We start from the raw sequence: 22,688 nt of genomic DNA, 5'->3' as shown, positions 1-22,688 counted from the left end.
ACACTCTGGATATTTATCACCTGCCTAGTAAGTTGGATGGCTAACAAAATTTTACAAATAAATAAAACAAATAAAATATTTGTTTTATTTAACTTTTGCTGTTGACCATGATAGGTTGGACTAAAGAGAGCTACAGATCCAAACATCTGGAAAGTTTTGAGCTAAGCATTTAAATATTATCCTCTTGAATCAATTAATCTTTCAGCTCTGCTTTCTTTTATATTCAGTTTTTCTAATCTCAAATTCTTCACTTTTTATGAAACAATCTGAAAATATTTGTCTAATCAATAAAAAAGAGCAAACTACATTCTCATCCATCCTATTTTCATTCTAAAATAGAATAGAATAGAATAGGATAGGATAGGATAGGATAGGATAGGATAGGATAGGATAGGATAGGATAGAATTTTATTGGCCAAGTGTGATTGGACACACAAGGAATTTGTCTTGGTGCATATGCTTTCAGTGTACATAAAGAAAAGATATGTTCATCAATAATCATAAAGTATAAAGTATTTGTTCAAAGATGGAAAGCAAAGAAAATCCCTTCGGAAGGGGAAGTAATTAAAAAAATTCTAGATGGTGCAGAAATGAATAGATTAACTTAGATCATTGAAGAAAGAGAGGATACAGAATATTTTAAGATATGGGGACAATTTTATCATTGGTTAGAAAAGAGATATAGATAAAAAAATGAATAGTTAAATAAGAGAATGCTATAATAAAAGTGTTGTATTATGGGAGTGATGTAATAGATTAAGAAAAAAATGAAGATAGGTGGAGTAACAAGAAGTCACTGAAGAAACACTGAGATGACATACAGAATGACTGATATATTATTTGTTTGTTTGTGTATAAAATAAAATTTAAAAAATTACAAACAAAAAAAAGAATCATAAGGTACAACACTTAATGATAGTCTTAATCTTCTCATCATTCCCATCACCCATCTCCTTCCACTTATGACTGTAACTTTTTTGCTTGTATCCTTACGATTTATACTGTAATTGATTGTACCCTATGACTATCATTAAGTGTTGTAAGTGTTGTACCTTGATGAAGGTATCTTTTCTTTTATGTACGCTGAGAGTGTATGCACCAAGACAAATTCCTTGTGCGCCCAATCACACTTGGCCAATAAAAAATTCTATTCTATCTATTTTATTCTAGTCATAGGGTACAAATAAGCATTTAAAGTACCTGCTACATTACAACATCTGCATTTTTACTCTCCATTTTAAAGCAGTTGGATACAAACAACTGGTATTTCCATGTGTTAAGATCTAAAAAAATGACACAACATAAAATCATGAAAGAATACCATGGATAAATAATAACTTCAAAAAAACAACCAAAATTAAAATGCATCTCAATATAGAGACATAGAAATCATCTGGTTTTAAACTATTGTTCTGCTTATCTTAGGGACCGGAGTGAAGCACTGTTGTCTGGAAAGTGAAACATTAGAAGAGACCCAGAGAGGAAGAAGACAGCAATAAATTATGGGGAAAACAGGACAGGGCAGTAGGAATTGGCAGTTCTGCTGACTGAATGCACAGCATTCCTTGAACCTCAGGAGTCCTTCTGAAAGCCTCAGTTGGGCCTCTCCTCACATGAGTTTTAAAGATGTGTACTTAAATCTTAGAAGCAGGCACACTTAGAGGGAGTTGGAAGCAGATGGATCTCACATGGAATCACTTGAGAGACTCAAGAGTTGGTACTGGCTCACATTTAGACGACTATCTGGATCTAATACCAAATTTAATTGTCTGATTCCAATGGTGTTTCAGTACATTTATTTGCAAGGCTTTTTATTTTATTTTTAAAGTAATACTTTTTAACATAAAACTTGTTTATAAACTTACGTTCAGTTTATAATCTTCAAGCTGGTAGCAAAAAATAATATACATGCTGTAGAAAGTTAGCACCCATCCCTCTCTTAGAAGAATGAAATATTCTAGGAAATATTAAAAAGGCAGAATACTATATTTCCCTGGATGAGAAAAGGAGAAACATGTTTTTAAAGACAAAGCAGCTCCCTGCAGCTTCCTGTCCCCCACTTCAGTTCCAGGATGATGGGATTAAGACCTTCACTCTCAGGACATGATAGGATTAGCTTCATTACCTCATCACCCAGCACGTTTCAACCAAGCCTGGGACTCAAGACAACCTACAAAGTTATCCCTGCATGGTCCCATGGGAGTCTGACAACCAATCAGGATACCTTCCCTTACACAAGAACAGGAAACTCCAAGGCGGGGCCCAAGAGAGGGTATAAATCTCTCTCTCACACACACACACCCATGCCTCGATTTCCCAGGACTTCAAACCATGTGGTCCTGTCTACCATTAAACAATCTTTCCAAACAGCTTCCATGTTTCCAGTGTCTTTTTCCCTACTTGGAACTGAACCCAGATGGACATTTCTTCCAACACATGCAGAAAAAGTGGAATGCTGAAACAATTTTTAAAAAGTAAAGCATAACTACAATCATGGAATTATCTTAGAATGTCTGGAACCCCAGGTCTGATGATACAGCATCATCTAGAGGGACTTCTGGATCATTAATTTCCTTCCTTCCTTCCTTCCTTCCTTCCTTCCTTCCTTCCTTCCTTCCTTCCTTCCTTCCTTCCTTCCCTTTCTTCCCATCAAGAATGAATCTGGGAAAAACACCCGATGGTCATAAACCCCAATTTCAGTCTGATAATTCTCAAGAACGTTGAATTCTAAAAGGAGACGCAGCTGGTCCTGATTTTTTCGGATGGGCAAGAGGGGAAGAGCTGTTCAGAGGAAAAAATGGTAGCAGACCGAATGGGACAGTCAAGTTAATGCAGAAAAACAGATACACCGGATTCTTTATCTGAAACTGAAATAACGGGTAAGCCACCATTTTGAATTATTTAATTAGGTTCTCCCTAAGGGCATATCAGGGGAAGATCTGCAATATTTTGGGATGCTAAAATTGCTACAGTTTCAAATTGGCAGGCCTCATATGAAATCCTGTTTCCATTTGGAGGATCAAATGAGTCTTCCAAAGTAGATGCCTTTGACTAGGGATTTTGGAATCCTTCCCTCTGCCACAAATCTGAGCCATATCCCCAGTCTTGTTTTATGTCCTTTAAAACTGCTGCATGTGTTCAACAGGAGGAAATGCCAGGACTTTCTTTTAAAGCCCCCACAGCTTATTCTTTCTTTCAGCTGCCTCTGCACCTGAATAAGAGAGAGAGAACAGGCCACTGCTTTAAATCTTCCGACTTGTCAGTTTACATCACCCCAAAGTATGCGGTGCAGGTGTCTCGGTGTCAAAGATCATTCTACACTTCTTTGCTCTGGGAAGATGCAGGCAGATGGAGCGGGCTGAGTAACGTAGCAAAAGTCTTTTAAAGATGGTGCCATTTCAGTGAACCAAGGTCAAAGGTTGCACTGCCTTTGGTGCTTTAGGAATGCTTGGGAGATAAAATGCCTGCCTCTTGCAATTAACAAATAACCCATAGCTGGAGGAGGAGGAGGAGGAGGAGGAGGAGGAGGAGGAGGAGGAGGAGGAGGACGAGGACGAGGAGGACGAGGAGAGGAGGAGGAGGAGGAGGAGGAGGAGGAGGAGGAGGAGGAGGAGGAGGAGGAGAGAGGAGGAGAGGAGGAGAGGAAGAGGAGGAAGAAGAAGAAGAAGAAGAAGAAGAAGAAGAAGAAGAAGAAGAAGAAGAAGAAGAAGAAGAAGAAGAAGAAGGAGAAGCAGAAGGGGAAGGGGAAGAGGAGGAGGAGGAGGAGGAGGAGGAGGAGGAGGAGGCAGAGGAGGAAGAAGAAGAAGAAGAAGAAGAAGAAGAAGAAGAAGAAGAAGAAGAAGAAGAAGAAGAGGAGGAGGAGGAGGAGGAGGAGGAGGAGGAGGAGGAGGAGGAGGAGGAGGAGGAGGAGGAGGAGGAGGAGGTGAAGAAGAAGAAGAGGAGGAGGAGGAGGAGGAGGAGGAGGAGGAGGAGGAGGAGGAGGAGGAGGAGGCCATCTCATTTCATCATTCTGTGTTTGGTGTTTGCAAACTTCAGAACTGATAAAGGAGAATGATTGTAGTTTAGAGTTGAAATGAAGGGTCCTTGACATTCTCCAAACTTGATTTTTGTTGTTGTTGTTGTTGTTGTTGTTGTTGTTGTTGTTGTTTTTCAGATGTTTCATTATCTAAACTAGGTAACATTATTGGGTCATTGAAGATGTTACCTAGTTTGGGTAATGAAATGCCTGCAAGAAAACAACCAGTTTCAGAGATCACCAAGGAGCAGGCAGAGGAGGAGGAGGAAGAGGAGGAGGAGGAGAAGGAGGAAAAGGAGGAGGAGAAGGAAAAGTAGTAGTAGTCATAGTAGTAGTAGTAGTAGTAGTATAGTCGTCATAGTAGTAGTCATAGTAGTAGTAGTGAAGGAACCAGATCCAATTGTTATTTACTTTTCTCTTGGAAAAGAGACTTCAAATGAAAGTGTGGGATCATACAGAGCATAAACACTTTGGTCACAGAGAGGAAATCCAGGGGGAAAGATAGAAATGGAAAGAAGAAGAGGGAATGCACAATAGATTAGTTGGGAAAAAGTTGATTCCCAAGCAGATTGGTCCAGGTATTCAAACCTAAGTGGTGCTGGTTGCATTTGTGTAGAAATTCCAAGGATCAAGGTTTATAGAACTGCAATGGGACTCATCCATGGACAGAAGGGAGGTGTCAACAGATTTGGCAGGGTTTCCTCTTAACTACGGAATATCATTCACCTTTCTAAACTATTGATATGCCAGCTGGTTGTTTTTAAAGATATATTTAAGGAATGCACAGTAATAAAATGACAGTTGAAATATTTGAGAATTATTGCTTGGGAGTAGAAATATTTATTGTGGTGATAAAGAGCCAGACTCAAAAAAAAAATGTGTCTTGGTTCAAACCTAAAAACCAATAAATGCACAAAACTACCATGATCAAATACAGGGAACATGATGGATGTAACAATTAAATCATCAGTTAACAAAGTAATTGGGAAAACAACACATGCTTAAAATATGCCCCTTGAAAAATCAGGGAAGATGATCTTCTGAAGAGTAGCTGCAAAGCAAAAACCATTTTCAAGGTTAATATTACATGTCTGGGATAAGGCATAACTAAAATAAACTGTAGGGAAGAAATGCTAAGGAGAAGTAACTCCTTCTCAAGATAACCTGGTGATATTCTGTGTCCTGTGACCCCAGAATGCAGAGGGTTATCGACAGGGGGAAGGGAAGTGGAAAAACGGGGAAGGAAAAATAACATTGTAAATGGAAGTAGAGCTGTTTGGCCAACTGAGTAAGCCCACTTGTTTACGGTTGAGTACCAGCTGCTGGAAACAAATAGAGGGAACTCTTTGGCTTGGTGCCAGCTAGATGGCAACAAGAGCTGACGTCTTCTGATATTGATAAAGCTAAGCAGAGCCAGACCTAAAGAGAACTTGGATTCAGTTCCTCTAATATCCTGGTGGTCTCCTATTGAAAAAGACATCGGTAAACTCTTATGGTGAGTTGCCCACCCAAAGAACTTACCAATGTCCTCCTCAGTAGGAGACCACCAAGATATTCCAGGACTGTGGACCAGATTGGAAAAGAAATAATTAAATAAATAAATAAATAAAAAGAACAAATTAAAAACAGCCTGGAAGAAAACAGTAGCACACAGCTTCTGTTTTGCAGCAAAGGAGCAATTGGAAATTGATTTTTTTCTTTTGAAGGGAACTATATATATATAAAACAGGGACATGGTGGCTTAGTGGTTAAGACACTGAGCTTGTCAATCAAAAGGTCGGCAGTTCAGCGGTTTGAATTCCTAGTGCCGCGTAATGGGGTGACCTCCCGTTACTTGTCCCAGCTTCTGCCAACCTAGCAGTTCAAAAGCATGTAAAAAATGCAATTAGAAAAATAGGGACCACCTTTGGTGGGAAGGTAACAGCGTTCCATGCACCTTTGGCGTTGAGTCATGCTGGCCATGTGACCACAGAGATGTCTTCTGACAGCGCTGGCTCTTTGGCTTTGAAATGGAGATGAGCACCGCCCTCTAAAGTCGGGGACTAGCAGGTATGTGCGAGGGGAACCTTTACCTTCATACATACATACATACATACATACATACATATTTAATGGCCTTGATGGGCTAAAAGTTTGAAAGCATTAGCTTGATAATTGTTAAAAAACAGAAGCTTGTCTGTTCTAATTAATTGAATACAAATATGTTAAGATCTACTTATTTTAAAAAGTAGTTATTTCAAGTACAGCAATAGCAATAGCACTTAGACTTATTTTATTATTTATTTATTTATTTATTTTGTCAAGCATGTATTTTATGACAGATACAAGTGTAAAGATAATTATAAATATATGTAAAGGATACAAATAAAAGAAAACATTAGGTCAGGGATGGTAGGCACGCTGGTACGCTTATGCATGCCCCTCACAGACCTCTTAGGAATGGGGTGAGGTCTACAATAGACAATGTAAGGTTAATGTTTTGGGGATTTGGGGAAGAAACCACAGAGTCAGGTAGTGCATTCTAGGCATTGACAACTCTGTTCTGAAGTCGTATTTTCTGCAGTCTAGTTTGGATCGGTTTACCATGAGTTTGTATCTATTGTGTGCTCTTGTATTGTTTTGGTTGAAGCTGAAGTATTCATTGGCTGGTAGGACATTGTAGCAGATTATTTTATGTACTCTGCTTAGGTCAGACTGAAGACGGAAAAGTTCTAAGTTGTCTAAGCCCAAAATTTTGAGTCTGGTGGCATAAGGTATTTTGTTCTGAGCAGAGGAGTGGAGGACTCTTCTTGTGAAATATCTCTGGACTCATTCAATCGTATTAATGTCTGATATGCAGTGTGGGTTCCAGACAGATGAACTGTAGTCAAGAATTGGTCTGGCAAATGTTTTGTATGCCCTAGTTTGCAGTTCAATATTACCGGAGAAGAAGCTACGCAAGATTAGGTTAACAACTCTTAATGCTTTTGTAGCAATGCTGTTACAGTGAGCTCTGGCACTTAGATCATTTGAGATGAGTATTCCAAGGTCTTTGACAGAGTGAGGGTCATCTGTTAGGTCGTATCCATCCAGCTTGTATTTTGTGTTCTGATTTATTTTATTTTTTTTGCCAATGTGTAAGACAGAGCATTTGTTGGTTGAGATTTGGGATTGCCAATTGTTTGACCATTCTGACACATAGTCAAGGTCTTTTTGTAGAGTAGCAGCATTGTCAGTGGTATTGAATAGTTTTACATCATCCACAAAGAGAATGCAATTGCTTAGAATATGATCGCAAAGGTCATATAAAGTATAAAGAGTGTGGGTCCTAAAACGCTGCCTTGGGGGACACTGCTGTTAACAGGTGCAGGGTTAGATAAGATGTCCCCTATTTTGACTACTTGCTGTCTGTTTGATAGGAACACAGCTATCCACTTATGCAGGAATTCGGAAATGCCATAAGATTTTAGTTTTAGAAGTAGCTTGTCATGTACCACTGAATTGAAGGCTTTACAGAAGTCTATATAAATTGCATCTATTGATTTACCCTGGTCAAGATTTGAAGTCCATATGTTTTTGCAGTGTAATAGTTCTAGATTGCAGGACAATTTTTTTCTAAAGCCAAATTGCTTGTTAGACAGTAGGTTGTTAGTCTCTAAGTAGAGGGTAATGGATTGGTTTATGATTGATTCCATGAGTTTGCAGGTGATACAACATAATGAGATTTGTCTGTAATTATCAACTAGGTTGGGGTCACCCTTTTTGAAGATAGGGATGACTGTGGCTAGTGACCATAAGTTAGGTAAGGAGCTGGTTCTGAAAGATATTTCATAGATTGTGCTAAATGGTTCTGCTATGGTAGTTGAGAGCTTCTTTAGGAAGTAGGCACATAATCCATCAGGGCCAATTGATAGAGATAGTTTTAGGTTGCGTGGTGCCTTTTCAATGGCATCTTCTGTGAAATCAACATGTTGTAGATTGTTGTGAGTAGGTGTAGTATAATTGGGAAATGAGGGGCATGAGCCATTGCTGTTTACAAAGACTGAACTGAAGAATGTGTTGAAGAGGTTTTATTTATTTTATTTATTTATTTTTTCGCATTTTTATACCGCCCTCTCTCCCAAGGGACTTTAAGGTTGGCCTTAATGGTTGCATCATTACAGTCTTTCCCGTTTGGTCCTTTTAGTAGTGGGATGGATCTTGAGTCTTTAAGTTTGTTTTTTATGAAATTGTAGAAGGCCCGGGTGGATTTAGTATGTATTAGGTTTTCTCCTCTTGTTTGCTATGATAACTGATGCACTATACCTTTATTTGTGAGCATATGGTTTTGTAGCAACTTTTGAAGTTAGCTACATAGCCAGTTTTGTTTTTGCTTCAAAGAGGATTTTTTGGGGTCTGAAGCTTCCTTACTGTTATGGGTAATTTATTTTTCCTGGTTTTAGGGGTCATTAGTGGTACGTATAGTTTGATGATTCTTTTGACTTCTTGCAAAAAAATGTTATAATGGTCTTCGGCGGTGATGCAGCCAGTGAATAGAGTTTGCCAATCAAGGGAGGAAAGGTCCTCAGTTATGATAAATATATACCGCTTATATACCGCTTCACAGTGCTTCATTTTACTGACCTCGGAAGGTTGGAAGTCAACCTTGAGCCAGTGAGACTCGAACTGCTGGCAGTTGGCAGTCAGCAGAATTAGCTTGCAATACTGCATCCTAACCACTGCACCATCATGGCTCTTAGATAGGCAAGTGTAACTACAAAAGGCACTAGGAAATAAAATATATGCCTGTAATCCAATGCAATGTTTGGAAGAATACACTTCGTCCTCCCCCCAAAATGATTTATAAGCCATCCAAAATCACCTTATTGGGGAGGTGGCTGGCATATTATAAATACATATAAATGATATAAATATAAATCAGGAATTATAAAAACATAGATTCATAAGAATAAGGGAACCCCAGGGGTCTTCTAGTCCAACTCTCTCCAACTCAGCCAGAGTTCCTCAGCCAGCAAAGCAGGAAGTCAAAGCAACTTTTTTTTTTCTTCAGTAGTTGAAGAAAGCATGGCATTGCCAGCCTGAAAGAGCAGTAATTATAGGTAAGTGAGGAGGGGGAATTGGCTGGGCATGGGTGGGGGCTCTTGTAAGTGGGGGCTGTTAAAAAGTGAGTTTAAAAGCCTGTGAGGACCTGTCAGGAAACACCTCTGGGATCGCCAGAGGAGGCTTTTAAAACCTCTTTTTTTCCCTTTTTCCCCCCCCTTCGGCTGAAGAGGGTTTTTTTAAAAAAAACTTTTAAAGGGTTTTGATGATCTCTGCTCAGCCCCACGATCATCAGAGGTTGTTTTTTTTTACTTTTAAAGGCACGTTTCAGCTGAAGAAAAACTTTTAAAAGTAAAAAAAAAAACCTCTGCTGATGGTGCGGCTCAGCAGAGGCGGGGGGGCGGTCCTCCGAACCAGCAGCTGCCATCGCTACTTAATTGGGCAAACCGGTGCGAACTGGGAGCATTTCACCCCTGATCCTTCCCCTTCCATGCCCACCAAGCCATGCCACACCCACCAAGCAACACCCACAGAACCGGTAATAAATTTTTTTGAAACCCACCACTGCACACTTTGAAACTGGAGGGAGGATAGGTCAATACCCAGAATCACTCAGAGCATAATGCAAAGGTCGCAAACAAATACAAGAAACGGTGTAAAAAAGTAAGGTACTTGGAAAACATTAGGTGCAGCAGGCGCACCTAATAAGAGAAATGCTAAATGACTCAGATGCCTTTACACCAGGAGTGGGAAACCATGGCCCTTTTATGACTTGTGGACTTCATTTCCCAGAATTCCTGAGCCAGCCATGGAATTCTGGGAAATGAAGTCCACAAGTCATAATAGGGTCATGGTTCCCTAGCCCTACTTTACACCAATGCAAAATATAAGCATCAAACCAGAAAAACTTGGCATGTGACTTTTATTTTAATATTACTGAAACCTATGAGATGGTACTTATAATGGGAATGTTACTGGATAAATACAGTGTATTTAAAAGAAACATACTATCAAAAAATAGGGAAGACGGGTGATTTTTATGTAAAGAATAATTAGCTGAGAGATGCTTAATTTCAAAATGAGGCCCTCTGTAACGGAATCAAATTAATGGAATAATAAAATTCTACCACCACAACCGTTTTTCAGAACATTCAAGTTGGATAACTGTGTTCTAACACTACTTTCGTCACCAATGTCCATAGGATTTTATTTTTTCCCTCATTCTGAAAGGACTATATTGTTTCCAATAGACCATGTGTTGAGAACAACTGTCGTGAAATGCATGAGCTCAGTTTTCATGTCCCAGCTGTTTTCTTTACCCAAAAATGTGCTGTTTACTGGAGCAAGGAACAGCTTGCATTCATTATTCAATGGTGAGGAAGTTTTGACTAGTACTGGAGTTTTTTTCTTTTCAAAGGGAAAGGAAAATGGGTCAACAGAAGTTCAGAGGTTTGCTTAAACTGACTTGGAGAATTCTTGCTGGGGGTTTGCTGTTTTCAGACATTTTAGTTTTGATTTTTACTAAGTTGTTGAACCTTTAATATTCTTTGTAATATCCAGACCATAGAATAGAATAGAATTTTTATTGGCCAAGTGTGATTGGACACACAAGGAATTTGTCTGGGTGCATATGCTCTCAGTGTACATACAAGAAAAGATATGTTCCTCAAGAATCATAAGGTACAACACTTAATGATAGTCATAGGGTACAAATAAGCAATCAGATCATATTAGGAAACAGTCAATATAAATCGTAAGGATACCAGCAACAAGATTACAGTCACACAGTCATTAGTGGAAGGAGATGGGTGATAGGAATGATGAGAAGATTAATAGTAGTGCAGACTTAGTAATAATAATAATAATAATAATAATAATAATAATAATAATAATAATAATAATAATAATAATAATAATAATAATAATAATAATAATATTTTAATTTGTATACCGCCCTTCTCCCGAAGGACTCAGGGCGGTGAACAGGCAGATAAAATATAAATACACACAATAATTTAAAACAACCCTTAAAAACTAATTTAAATGCCCAAAACGTTAAAAACATACTCCCTGTAAAATAACACAATTTTAAAACCCATCCAATAAAAATAAAAATCAGGCTAGTCCAGCCATATGAAATAAATAAGTTTTAAGTTCGCAAAGGTCCTAAGGTCAGGTAATTGTCAAGTCCGAGGGAAGTTCATTCCACAGGGTCGGAGCTCCCACAGAGAAGGCCCTCCCCCTGGGGGCCGCCAGTCGACACTGTTTGGCTGACGGCACCCTGAGGAGTCCCTCTCTGTGGGAGCGTACCGGACGATGGGAGATAGAAGCCGGCAGTAGGCAGTCCCGTAGATAGCCCGGTCCTAAGCCATGGAGCGCTTTAAAGGTGGTAACCAATACCTTGAAGCGCACCCGGAAAACAACAGGTAGCCAGTGCAGTCTGCGCAGGATAGGTGTTATGTGGGAGCTCCGAGACGCTCCCTCAATAACCCGCGCAGCTGCGTTCTGAACTAGCTGAAGTCTCCGGGTGCTCTCCAAGGGGAGCCCCATGTAGAGAGCATTGCAGTAGTCCAGGCGAGAGGTAACAAGGGCATGAGTGACTGTGCATAAGGCATCCCAGTCCAGGAAGGGCCGCAACTGGCGGATCAGGCGAACCTGATAAAATGCTCTCCTGGAGACGGTCGCCAAATGGTCTTCAAAGGACAACCGGCCATCCAGGAGCACGCCCAAGTTGCGTACCTTCTCCATCGGGGCCAATGATTCACCCGACAGACAGCCGCATCTGCAGCTGACTGTACCGAGGTGCCGCATCCACAGCCACTCTGTCTTGGAGGATTAAGTTTGAGCCTGTTCCTCCCCATCCAGACCCGTCGGCTTCCAGACACCGGGACAACACTGACAGCTTCACTGGGGTGGCCGGGGTGGAAAAGTACAGCTGGGTGTCATCAGCGTACAGTTGGTATCTCACCCCAAAGCCACTGATGATCTCACCCAGCGGCTTCATATAGATGTTGAACAGGAGGGTGAGAGAATCGACCCTGCGGCACCCCACATGAGGCACCTTGAGTCGATCTCTGCCCCTGTCAACACCGTCTGCATCCGATCAGAGAGGTAGGAGGAGAACCACCGATAAACGGTGCCTCCCACTCCCAACCCCTCCAACCGGCGCAGCAGGATACCATGGTCGATGGTATCAAAAGCCGCTGAGAGGTCTAATAGGACCAGGGCAGAGGAGTAACCCCTATCCCTGGCCCTCCAGAGATCATCCACCAGCGACCAAAGCTGTCTCCGTACTGTATCCGGGCCGGAAGCCGGACTGAACGGGTCTAGATAGACAGCTTCATCCAGGTACTGGGGTAGCTGACATGCCACCACACTCTCTACAACCTTCGCCGAAGCGAAGATTGGAGACTGGCGGTAGTTCCTAAAACAGCTGGGTCCAGGAAGGCTTGAGGAGGGTCTCACCACAGCCTCTTTCAAGGCCGCGGGAAAGACCCCCTCCCGCAGAGAAGCATTTGTAATCCCCTGGAGCCAGCCTCGTGTCACCTCCTGAGTAGCCAGTACTAACCAGGAGGGGCACGGATCCAGTAAACATGTGGTGGCGTTCAGCCTGCCCAGCAACCTGTCCATGTCCTCGGGAGTCACAGGATCAAAGTCATCCCAAACCACCTCAACAAGACGGGCCTCGGAACCCTCGCCTGGATCTACCCAATTTTGATCCAATCCGTCCCAAGCTGAACGATTTTGTCGATAGATAACCGTTAAACTCCTCGGCACGCCTTGTAGGGGTCCTCCTGCCCTCCTGTTGGAGGAGCGAGCGGGTCACCCAAACAGGGCGGCCGGGCGGTTATCTGCCGACGCAATGAGGAGGAACGAGAACGCCAAGACCTCATTGCCACTAGGTAGGTCCTACTATAGGACCTAACTAGTGTCCGTCAGCCTCAGAGCGGCTGGATCTCCAGGCACTCTAGGCGCCTTCTCCGCGCTCATCTCCTCAGCTCCTCGGAGAACCAAGGAGCTGGTTGAGACCGACGCCGGGTCAGAGGCCGCAAAGGCACGACACGGTCCAAAGCTCCAGCCGCGGTCCGTTCCCAGGTCGCAACTAGCTCTTCAGTCGAGTTGTGGGACAGGTGTTCGGGAAACAGCCCAAGCTCCGTCAGGAACCTCTCCGGGTCCATCAGGCGCCTGGGACGGAACCAACGCATTGGTTCCGTCTCCCTGCGATGGTGGGTAGCGGTCAGAAAGTCTAGACGAAGGAGAAAATGATCTGACCATGACAAAGGTTCCACAACTAAATCATTTAAAACCAGATCATTAAACCACTGGCCAGAGATAAAAATCAGGTCTAGGGTACCTCCCCCGACATGGGTAGGGCCGTCAATTAACTGAATCAGGTCCATGGCCGTCATGGAAGCCATGAACTCCTGAGCTGTCGAGGATGCTACGCCGGCTGATGGCAAATTGAAATCCCCCATGACCAGCAGTCTGGGGGTCTCAACTGCCAACCCGGCCAGCAACTCCAACAACTCAGGCAGGGCTGTAGTCACGCAGCAAGGAGCCAGGTACGTGATCAACAAGCCCACCTGAGTTCTACGACCCCACTTCACGAAGAGGGATTCACACCCAGCTATCTGAGGCACAGTGGTCTCCCTCGGCTCCAGACTCTCCTTGATGAGAGTCAATAGTAAATAGTAAATAGTTTGAGAGTGTTGAGGGAATTATTTGTATAGCAGAGTGATGGCGTTCGGGAAAAAATTGTTCTTGTGTCTAGTTGTTCTGATGTGCAGTGCTCTATAGAGTCGTTTTGAGGGTAGGAGTTGAAACAGTTTATGTCTAGGATGTGAGGGGTCTGTAAATATTTTCACAGCCCTCTTTTTGACTCGTGCAGCATACAGGTCCTCAATGGAAGGCAGGTTGGTAGTGACTGTTTTTTCTGCAGTTCTAGATAACAATATATTTAAAAGTAATAGCATTTCAATTGCTGTGGAGGCACAGCAGTTAGAATGCAGTATTGCAAGTGGTTACTGCCGACTGCCAGTGGTTTGGCAGTTCGAATCTTTTTTTTTTATTTCATTTTTGTCACAACAGTATACACAAACATTGTCATAAATAAAACAACATATCATGAAGAATATATATATATATATATATATATATATATATATATATATATATATATATATATATGTGTGTGTGTGTGTGTGTGTGTGTGTGTGTGTGTGTGTGTGTGTGTGTGTGTGTGTAAAAAAAATATGCATCAACTATATTAATTTGATATCTAGATAAGTAAAATAAAATGAAATTATATTTTAGCATCATCCCTATAATCTACCCTAATCAGATCCATATATGTTGATCTCACCCAAACCACTTTACTCAGAACTCCTTTTTTTTTTTTTTATACAAACAAAAATAAAAACATCTTCAATCCAAATACAGTGTGTAGGTTGATTACAAATCTTTTGTGCAATTTCAACATACCATATCATTAATTTGTCTAATCTTACATTTTGTCAATCTAATATGTATCCAAATATTTTAATCAATTGATCCTTTAATTAACTATAGTATTTCATTCTCTCGTGTCATATAAATTATTCTAAATTAATATTTTTATCTTATTGCATCATTTATTCCATCATCTTAAATCAATTATATCGTTCAACAATTCTTTCCTTCTAGAAACCTCTCTCAAATCTTTTTAAATATATTTTCCCTTCTAGCCATTGGTAAAATAAGTCCCATATCATATAATATTGTTTATCTTCCTGTTCTCTAATTTCAAATGTCAATTTACTCATTTCTGCACATTCCATTATTTTCTTAATAATTTCATCTTGCGATGGTAATTTCTCACTTTTCCAATTCTTAGCAAATACAATTCTAGCTGCTGTTACTACATTCACAATCAAATGTCTCAATTTTCTATTATTAGTTTCAGGTATGATCCCCAATAGAAAAACTTCTGGTTTAAAGTCTATATGCTTTTTATCATTTTTCCAACCATGTGGATTTTAGTCCAGTATCTTTTGCTTCTGCATGTCCACCACATATGGTAATATGAACCAGGTATCTGATGACATTTCAAACATTTTTCAGATTTATTCGCTCAAGAACTCGAGTAAATGCTGTTTCCAAGGGAACCTGATGGCGCCGCTGGACCTCCTGGGACTCAGCTAAGTCTTGCGCCTCCCGGGTTAAGGTCAGCTGTGGGTTCAAATAATGTGGTCATGGTCTGTTTCATTTAGCTCGGATTGTTTGGCTATTCGCTTTCTTATTTGATCTATGTGGCGCCCATACTCGGTTGTCTTGTAACTCAACTAAGTATGACTTTGGACCGGTTGCTTTTATGATTTGCCCTGCCAGCCAACTTGGGCCGCCCCCATAGTTGCGGGCCCACACTGGTCGCCTATGCCCATTTCTCTAGTTTTTCCAGTTCCCCTTGTAACCCTCTGGTGTGTAGGGATTTAAACGTCGAGTGGGCACCGGAGCTTCCGTCCCATCAATAATTCGGCTGGGCTTCTGCCTGTTGCAGTGCTGGGGGTTCTATGCTGAACGGCCAGAAAGAAATCTATTTTTGTTTGCCAGTCGCCTGGCTTGAGTCTGACAATGCCTCTTTAGCGCCCGGACGGAACGCCTGCAAGGCCATTCGACGCAGGGTGGAAAGGCGCAGAGAGGGCATGTCGGATGCCCTCATCTGCCAAGTATTCCTCAAACTGCTGCCGTGAATTGCGGGCCGTTATCGGATACTAGCGTGTCGGGCAACCCGTGGGTTGCAAATAGGTGCCGAGGGCTGCGATTACCGCCTCGGCTGTCATGGATCTCATGAGAATGATTTCCAACCATTTAGAGAAAGCGCCGACTACCACTAAGAAGGTTTGGCCGTGGAAGGGCCGCAAAATCGATGTGGATTCTTGACCAGGGCCCTTGGGGTTTTTCCCATTCCTAACCGGGGCCGTTGGGGTAGTGGTCTGGATTCCTGGCAGGCCAGGCATTTCCTACCCTCTCAGCAATTTCTGAGTCCATTAATGGCCACCAAACATAGCTTCTCGCTAGCCCCTTCATCCTTACGATCCCTGGGTGACCTCGTGGAGAAGGTCCAATACCTTTCCCTCAATTTCTCCGGGATCACCACTGATCGCCCCATAGCAGGCACCCCTTGAGCCGAGAGTTCCCCCGCTTCACAAATTCCTAAACGCCGGCGCAGCGGCCAACCTCTTTGCACCCAACCCAGTACAGTTCTTAAGGTAATGTCTGCACGACGCCTAGCCACCTCCTTAGATGTGACTGGGCCAGAGTCCAGAGAGTCAATCAATAGTACAGGTGCCCCGGAGTGGGGTCCTCGATTGCCCTGGCAGTGGGCATCTGCTTAATGCGTCCGCATGCCCCAGGTCTTTTCCTGGTCGATGCTGCAGCTTGTAGGAGTAAGCAAAAAGATAGTCCATCTGGTCAATCGGGTGAAAGTGCCACAGGCGCTACGTCGCCAGCCAATAATCCTAACAGTGGCCTATGGTCTGTGACAATTTCAAAGTTTCTGCCAAAACGATTCGTGAAACTTTGACCCTGACACTATAGCTAGGGCTTCTTTGTCCAACTGGCTATAGTTCCTCTCTGTTGAGGACATCGTTCTTGAATAGAATGCTATTGGGGCTTCTGTGCCATTTGAAGTCTGTGGCTGAGCACTGCCCCACTCCGTAAGGGGAAGGCGCATAAACTAGAACCAATGGCAAATTGTTGTGATACTGGATTAGCAAGCTATTGCTCGAGAGTAGGTTTTTTACTGCTTCGAAAGCCTTTGCTTCCGCCTTCCCCCAAGACCATGCAGCATTCTTTCCCAACAATTTATGTAGCGGCTCGGCAATCGTTGCCTTATTTTTTAAAAAGACCGTAAAGTTCACTAAACCCAGGAAAGCCTGTAGCTCTGTTTTGTTTTTGGGCGCTGGAGCCTTTCTTATTGCCTTGACCTTGCTCTCGTGGGTGAATTCTCTTGTCAATTCTGTAGCCCAAGAATTCTACGGATTCTACCCTTTTTGGCATTTGTTCACTTTAAGCTTTAGACCGGCTGACCGGAAAATGCCCAAAACTTTTCTCAATCGCTCCCCCAATTCCTCTAAATTTTCTGCCGATACCAAAACATCATCAAGTAGGGACTACCCGGGAGCCCTTGCAAAAGTCGCCCATTAAGTTTTGAAATAGACCTGGTGCCACACTCACCCCAAACTGTAACTGGTACACTTGAAAGCCCCTATGAGTCACGATCGCTTGGGCTTCGCTGTGGTTGCGCTTCACGGTAGTTGTTGATAGGCTTCTGCTAAATCTAATTTAGCAAAAATTTGCCCCTGTCCCAGTGAGTGCAGCAAGTGTTGCACTACGGGAACTGGGTAAGCGCTCCTTTGCAAGGCTTTGTTTAATGTCGCCTTGTAATCAGCGCAGATTCTAACTGACCCATCTGGTTTCACCGGGTTGACGATTGGCGTCTCCCATTTGGCATGGTCGACTGGTACCAGTATCCCTTGCCTTATTAACTTGTCTATCTCCCTATCAATCTTGGGCTTAAGGGCAAAAGGTACCCTCCTTGCTTTTATCCGGATAGGGGCTACCTGGGGGTCTAGGTTAAAGGAAATAGGGGTCCCCTTGTACTTGCCCAGGCAGTCCTTGAATACATCTTCGAACTCGCTCATGAGTGCATCCTTAAGGTTAACGTCACTTCGGTAACGTTTTCTTCTCCACCTTGGTTGCGGCGCGGCCTATGATCACGGTCGTTCGATTCAAGTTCGCGCCTTTTTTGTTTGAGCCAATCACGGATCGCCTGGCCGATCCCGCGCTCTGATTGGTCGGTTTGAATTTTCGGCGGGAAGGTTGGGGTGCTCGACAGACTTGAGCCAGGTGCCCCTTCTTCTCGCACCGCCGACATGTAGCGTCCTTGAATTTGCATTGTTGACGCGGGTGTTGTCCTCCGCAACTTCCGCATTCCTCCCGGTCTTCTTTGCCACGTTTCTCGGTCGACAAACCCTTCCTCATCCTCGCCGCCTGATTCGGTCTGGATCTCTTCTTGGTGCACCGGGTTGATTTTGTGCTCGCCGTGTGAGTGGCTTTTGCAGGGTCTCCGCCGCTTGGGTGGACATTTCATGCGCTCTGGCTTCGTCCAGGCGTTTGCCAGCGATTAGATTGCTTTTTGATAGCAGCCGCCCGCAAACGCATGTCTCTGACCCCACGGATGAGTTGCTCTAGCAGCGCCGTCCAGGTCTCGGTACCCACAGTCTTTGGAGGCTTTCCGCAGGGCGGCCATGTAGTCGCTGATGGATTCGCCTCTAGCTGTCGGCGCTCTCCAAATTCAAAACGCCGACGATTTGGACGGCGTTGGCGCGAAATGGTTTTTTAGCAGGGTTTGCAGAGTTTGCCACGATACCGATTGTACCGGGCGTTGGCTCTGCCAGGGCTTCCGCGATGTCAATGACCTCGGACCGCAGTGGCTCAAGAAATATGCCCTTTGCGGTTGTCTGGAACTCCTTGCAGTTCGCTTGTTTAGGAAGCTTTCAAACGGGTCATGTCGTTCCCCATTTCTCTCTGGCTGGGTCAAACGGCGCGGGCGGAGTGTAACTGGCCATCTCCGCGTTTCTGCCCTGGGTTTGCTGGGTTCGGTTCTTCCGTGCTTCAGCTCGGTTCTGGTGCTCCTTAACCTCGAGATCCCACCCTCGTCGCCAGTGTTAAGTTCGGGAAGTAACGAGGCTGGAGACCAGGGTAGTGACAACAGCTCTTTAATATAGGGTGAACCCAGCAACCTGGCTGGGGAAAAACCTCTCCTTATATACTGTTTAACCGGCGGCTTCAACCAATCAGCAACGTGCTTGTTTCCCGCCAAAACATTTAAAGATACATAACACTTATGATTTATATTGATATATTGATCATCAATTGTGTTGTAAATGTTGTACCTTGATGAACGTATCTTTTCTTTTATGTACACTGAGAGCATATGCACCAAGACAAATTCCTTGTGTGTCCAATCACACTTGGCCAATAAAATTCTATTCTATTCTATTCTCTTATGCACGCCCATTATAGTCCTTTTAGGAATGGGGTGAGGTCAATAGTAGACAGCTTTTGGTTGAAGATTTTGGGATTTTGAGTAGAGACTAGGGAGTCAGGTAATGAGTTCCAAGCATTAACAACTCTGTTACAGAAGTCACATTTTCTGCAATCAAGTTTGAAGCGGTTGACATTAAGCTTGAATCTATTTTTTGCTCTTGTAATATTGTGATTGAAGCTGAAGTAATCTTTTACAGGAAGGATATTGCAATAGATGATTTTGTGTGTTAAGCACACGTCATGTCGAAGTCTCACCAGCTCAGGGTTGACTCAGCTTTCCATCCTTCTGAGGTTGGTAAAATGAAGGCCCAGATTGTTGGGGAAAAGATGCTGACTCCTTAAAGCACTTAGAGAGGGTTGTAAAGCACTGTGAAGCAGTATATATGTCTAAGTTCTATTGCTATTGCTAATTGTCTATGGAGATTCTCAGTCATCCAGGTCATGGTTGTCCCAAAGGTGCTTTTTCAAAAGGAAACTGGTCTTCCTTTGTTTTTTCCTTGAAGATGTTCCATTTCTCATCTCAGAAGCTTCTTCAGTTCATTTCAATTAATATAATTTTGTGCTTCTGTGTGGTAGAGATTGTTGGTGGGTGTTCATTTATTTAGGCAATTCAACCCATTATCTTTGTCTTTTCTTGGTTTTCCTGAAAGGATAACAATAGCAATAGGACTTAGACTTATATACCGCTTCACAGTGCTTTTATAGCCCTCTCTAAGCAGTTTACAGAGTCAGCATATTGCCCCCAACAATCTGGGTCTCGTTTTACCCACCTTGGAAGGATGGAAGACTGAGTCAACCTTGAGCCGGTGGGACTTGAACTGCCGAAAATCAGCAGTCAGCAGAAGTAGCCTGCAGTACTGCACTCTAACCACTGTGCCACCATGGCTCTTATGGTCCTTCTTGCACAATTTTGCAGTGGTCCCATTGATAGTAAACCTCAGAAATGTAGCTCTATAACCTGTAGTCTCCTACAATCTTTAATATGGAAAGATCCAACCTGCAGATTGAAAAATTGTCAGTTTCACTATTTTTGCTTATATTTTTAGGGTCCAGTGGAGCTTCATATGCATTTCCCTCTTACGACAGAATGTAAATTGCATTTTTGCATTCTGCTGTTTCTTTCGTTAAAATTAACATTTAATACTTTGCCTAGAATAAAGGAATTGCTTTAATTGTCACCAAGGTGATCTGCTATTCTGATAATTACAGAATAGTGCAAAATGTTCTAATGTTATTCAGAAAAAAAATCACTTATTTGAATTGGGCTTATTGCCAGTTATTTGGGTACAATTTGCACCTTACTTGCAAACCTAGGATGTATTCTAAAAAAGCAGAGGAACTTGTAGCATCTCAGAGGTAGCTGAAGGGCAAGCTAGACCATTGCTTCCCTTTCCCCCACCCATCTGATATATTGTCAGCACTTTTATTATGCATCAAATTACAGTTTTGTACCTGAGAAAACATAGTCTTCAAATATGACTAAAATCTCTTACATTGGTTTATTGTCTTCTTTGTCTTAAATACTTAATTGTCCTTCGTGTTTTTCAAGTTATAACTCAAAATTTCCAACTAGGATGGCCAACATGAAAGTCAGATCCTTAAACATAATGGAACTTTCATCTAAGTGGATAACTATTTTTTAAAAAATATATGTTATAGTTTTTCTAATACAAACAACAGGACTGTGGAATCATCATATACCAATATTTTGGAACATGGTTCCTGAAAGTAGATTCCAAAAACTGAAACCCAATGTTATATCTCAAATCTAATAAAGAACTCCTTGTTCTGAAATATAAATAGAAAAATATTCAGTAATGTGTAATATTTTAAATGGAGACTATGTTTTAAATGGCAGAAATAGATCTTCTCCTTTATAGTTTGACTCATATCTTCTTCCAGAAAGTATACATTTGTGCTTAGTAATGAAATTAAAAAATAAAGTTCTTAGCTTGCTGAATTAATCTAACAACAGAAAAATGTTATCACATCCTTTTATATGACATATTGTTTCTGTTATGTCTTTAGTGTGTTATAAATCTTCTTTAAAAAGCTGACATTTATTTAAAGTACCAGTTTGTACTTATGGTAAAGAAGGATCAAAGCAACTGGTAGAGTTTCGTTTATTGATTAGCCCATAGGCCATATCAAAATGCAGAGTTCTAAACACAAATTATTGCGGTAGTAAATTCCTATAAAAACATTTTAAAATGAAATTGGAGCAAAATACAATAATTTGATATCTAGATAAGTAAAATAAAATGAAATTATATTTTAGCATCATCCCTATAATCTGCCCTAATCAGATCCATATATGTTGATCTCACCCAAACCACTTTACTCAGAACTCTTTTTTTATTTTTTAATACAAACAAACATAAAAACATCTTCAATCCAAATACAGTGTGTCAGTAGGCTGATTACAAATCTTTTGTGCAATTTCAACATACACGTATCATTAATTTGTCTAATCTTACATTTTGTCAATCTAATATGTATTCAAATATTTTAATCAATTGATCCTTTAATTGACTGTAATATTTCATTCTCTCATTTCATATAAATGATTCTAAATTAATATTTTATTTTATTACATCATTCATTCCATCATCTTAAATCAATTGCGTCATTCAACAATTCTTTCCTTATAAAAACCTCTCTCAAATCTTTTTTAATATATTTTCCCTTCTAGCCATTGATAAAATAAATCCCATTTCTTATAATATTGTTTCTCTCCCTGTTCTCTAATTTCAAATGTCAATTTACTCATTTCTGCACATTCCATTATTTTCTTAATAATTTCATCTTTCAATGGTAATTTCTCACATTTCCAATTCTTAGCAAACACAATCCTAGCTGCCGTTACTACATTCACAATCAAATATCTCAATTCTCTATAATTTCAGGTATAATCCCCAATAGAAAAACTTCTGGTTTAAAGTCTATATGCTTTTTTATCATTTTTTCCAACCATATGTGGATTTTAGTCCAGTATCTTTTTGCTTCTGTGCATGTCCACCACATATGGTAATATGAACAAGGTATCTGATGACATTTCAAACATTTTTCAGATTTATTCGCTCAAGAACTCGAGTAAATGCTGTTTCCAGATTCTGCCTGCACATAAGGTGTGTTGTTTTAATATGGGGTTCCCAATGGGTCATTCATTTAATATATGACAGTGGTGAAATTCAGCCGGTTCTATCAGACTCGGGCGAATCGGTAGCACCAGCGGCGGGAGGCTCCACCCACCCACCCAGATGTCATCACATCCCTTTTGACCCTCTGTGCATGCGTGAAGGAGGTGTGCACACTGACATTTGCAAACCGGTAGTGAAGATAAGTGAATTTCACCCCTGATATATGAACTAAAGTACCTCTCTCTCACCCACTTATATAAACAAAAATCAGATAGTGTGTGAGCCAAGTCTTCTACTTCTACCATTCTGCAAATGAAGATATGTCCATTGCACAGAATACAATGGAATATCTCATATCTTACAGTTGTATCAAGGTGTTCGAATCTTGGTTGCATAAATATCTCCCTAAGATATTTAAGATCCTA

The sequence above is a fragment of the Ahaetulla prasina genome, chromosome 5, assembly GCF_028640845.1.
Source record: "Ahaetulla prasina isolate Xishuangbanna chromosome 5, ASM2864084v1, whole genome shotgun sequence".
NCBI lineage: Eukaryota > Metazoa > Chordata > Lepidosauria > Squamata > Colubridae > Ahaetulla > Ahaetulla prasina.
This window is presented reverse-complemented; position numbering follows the sequence as displayed.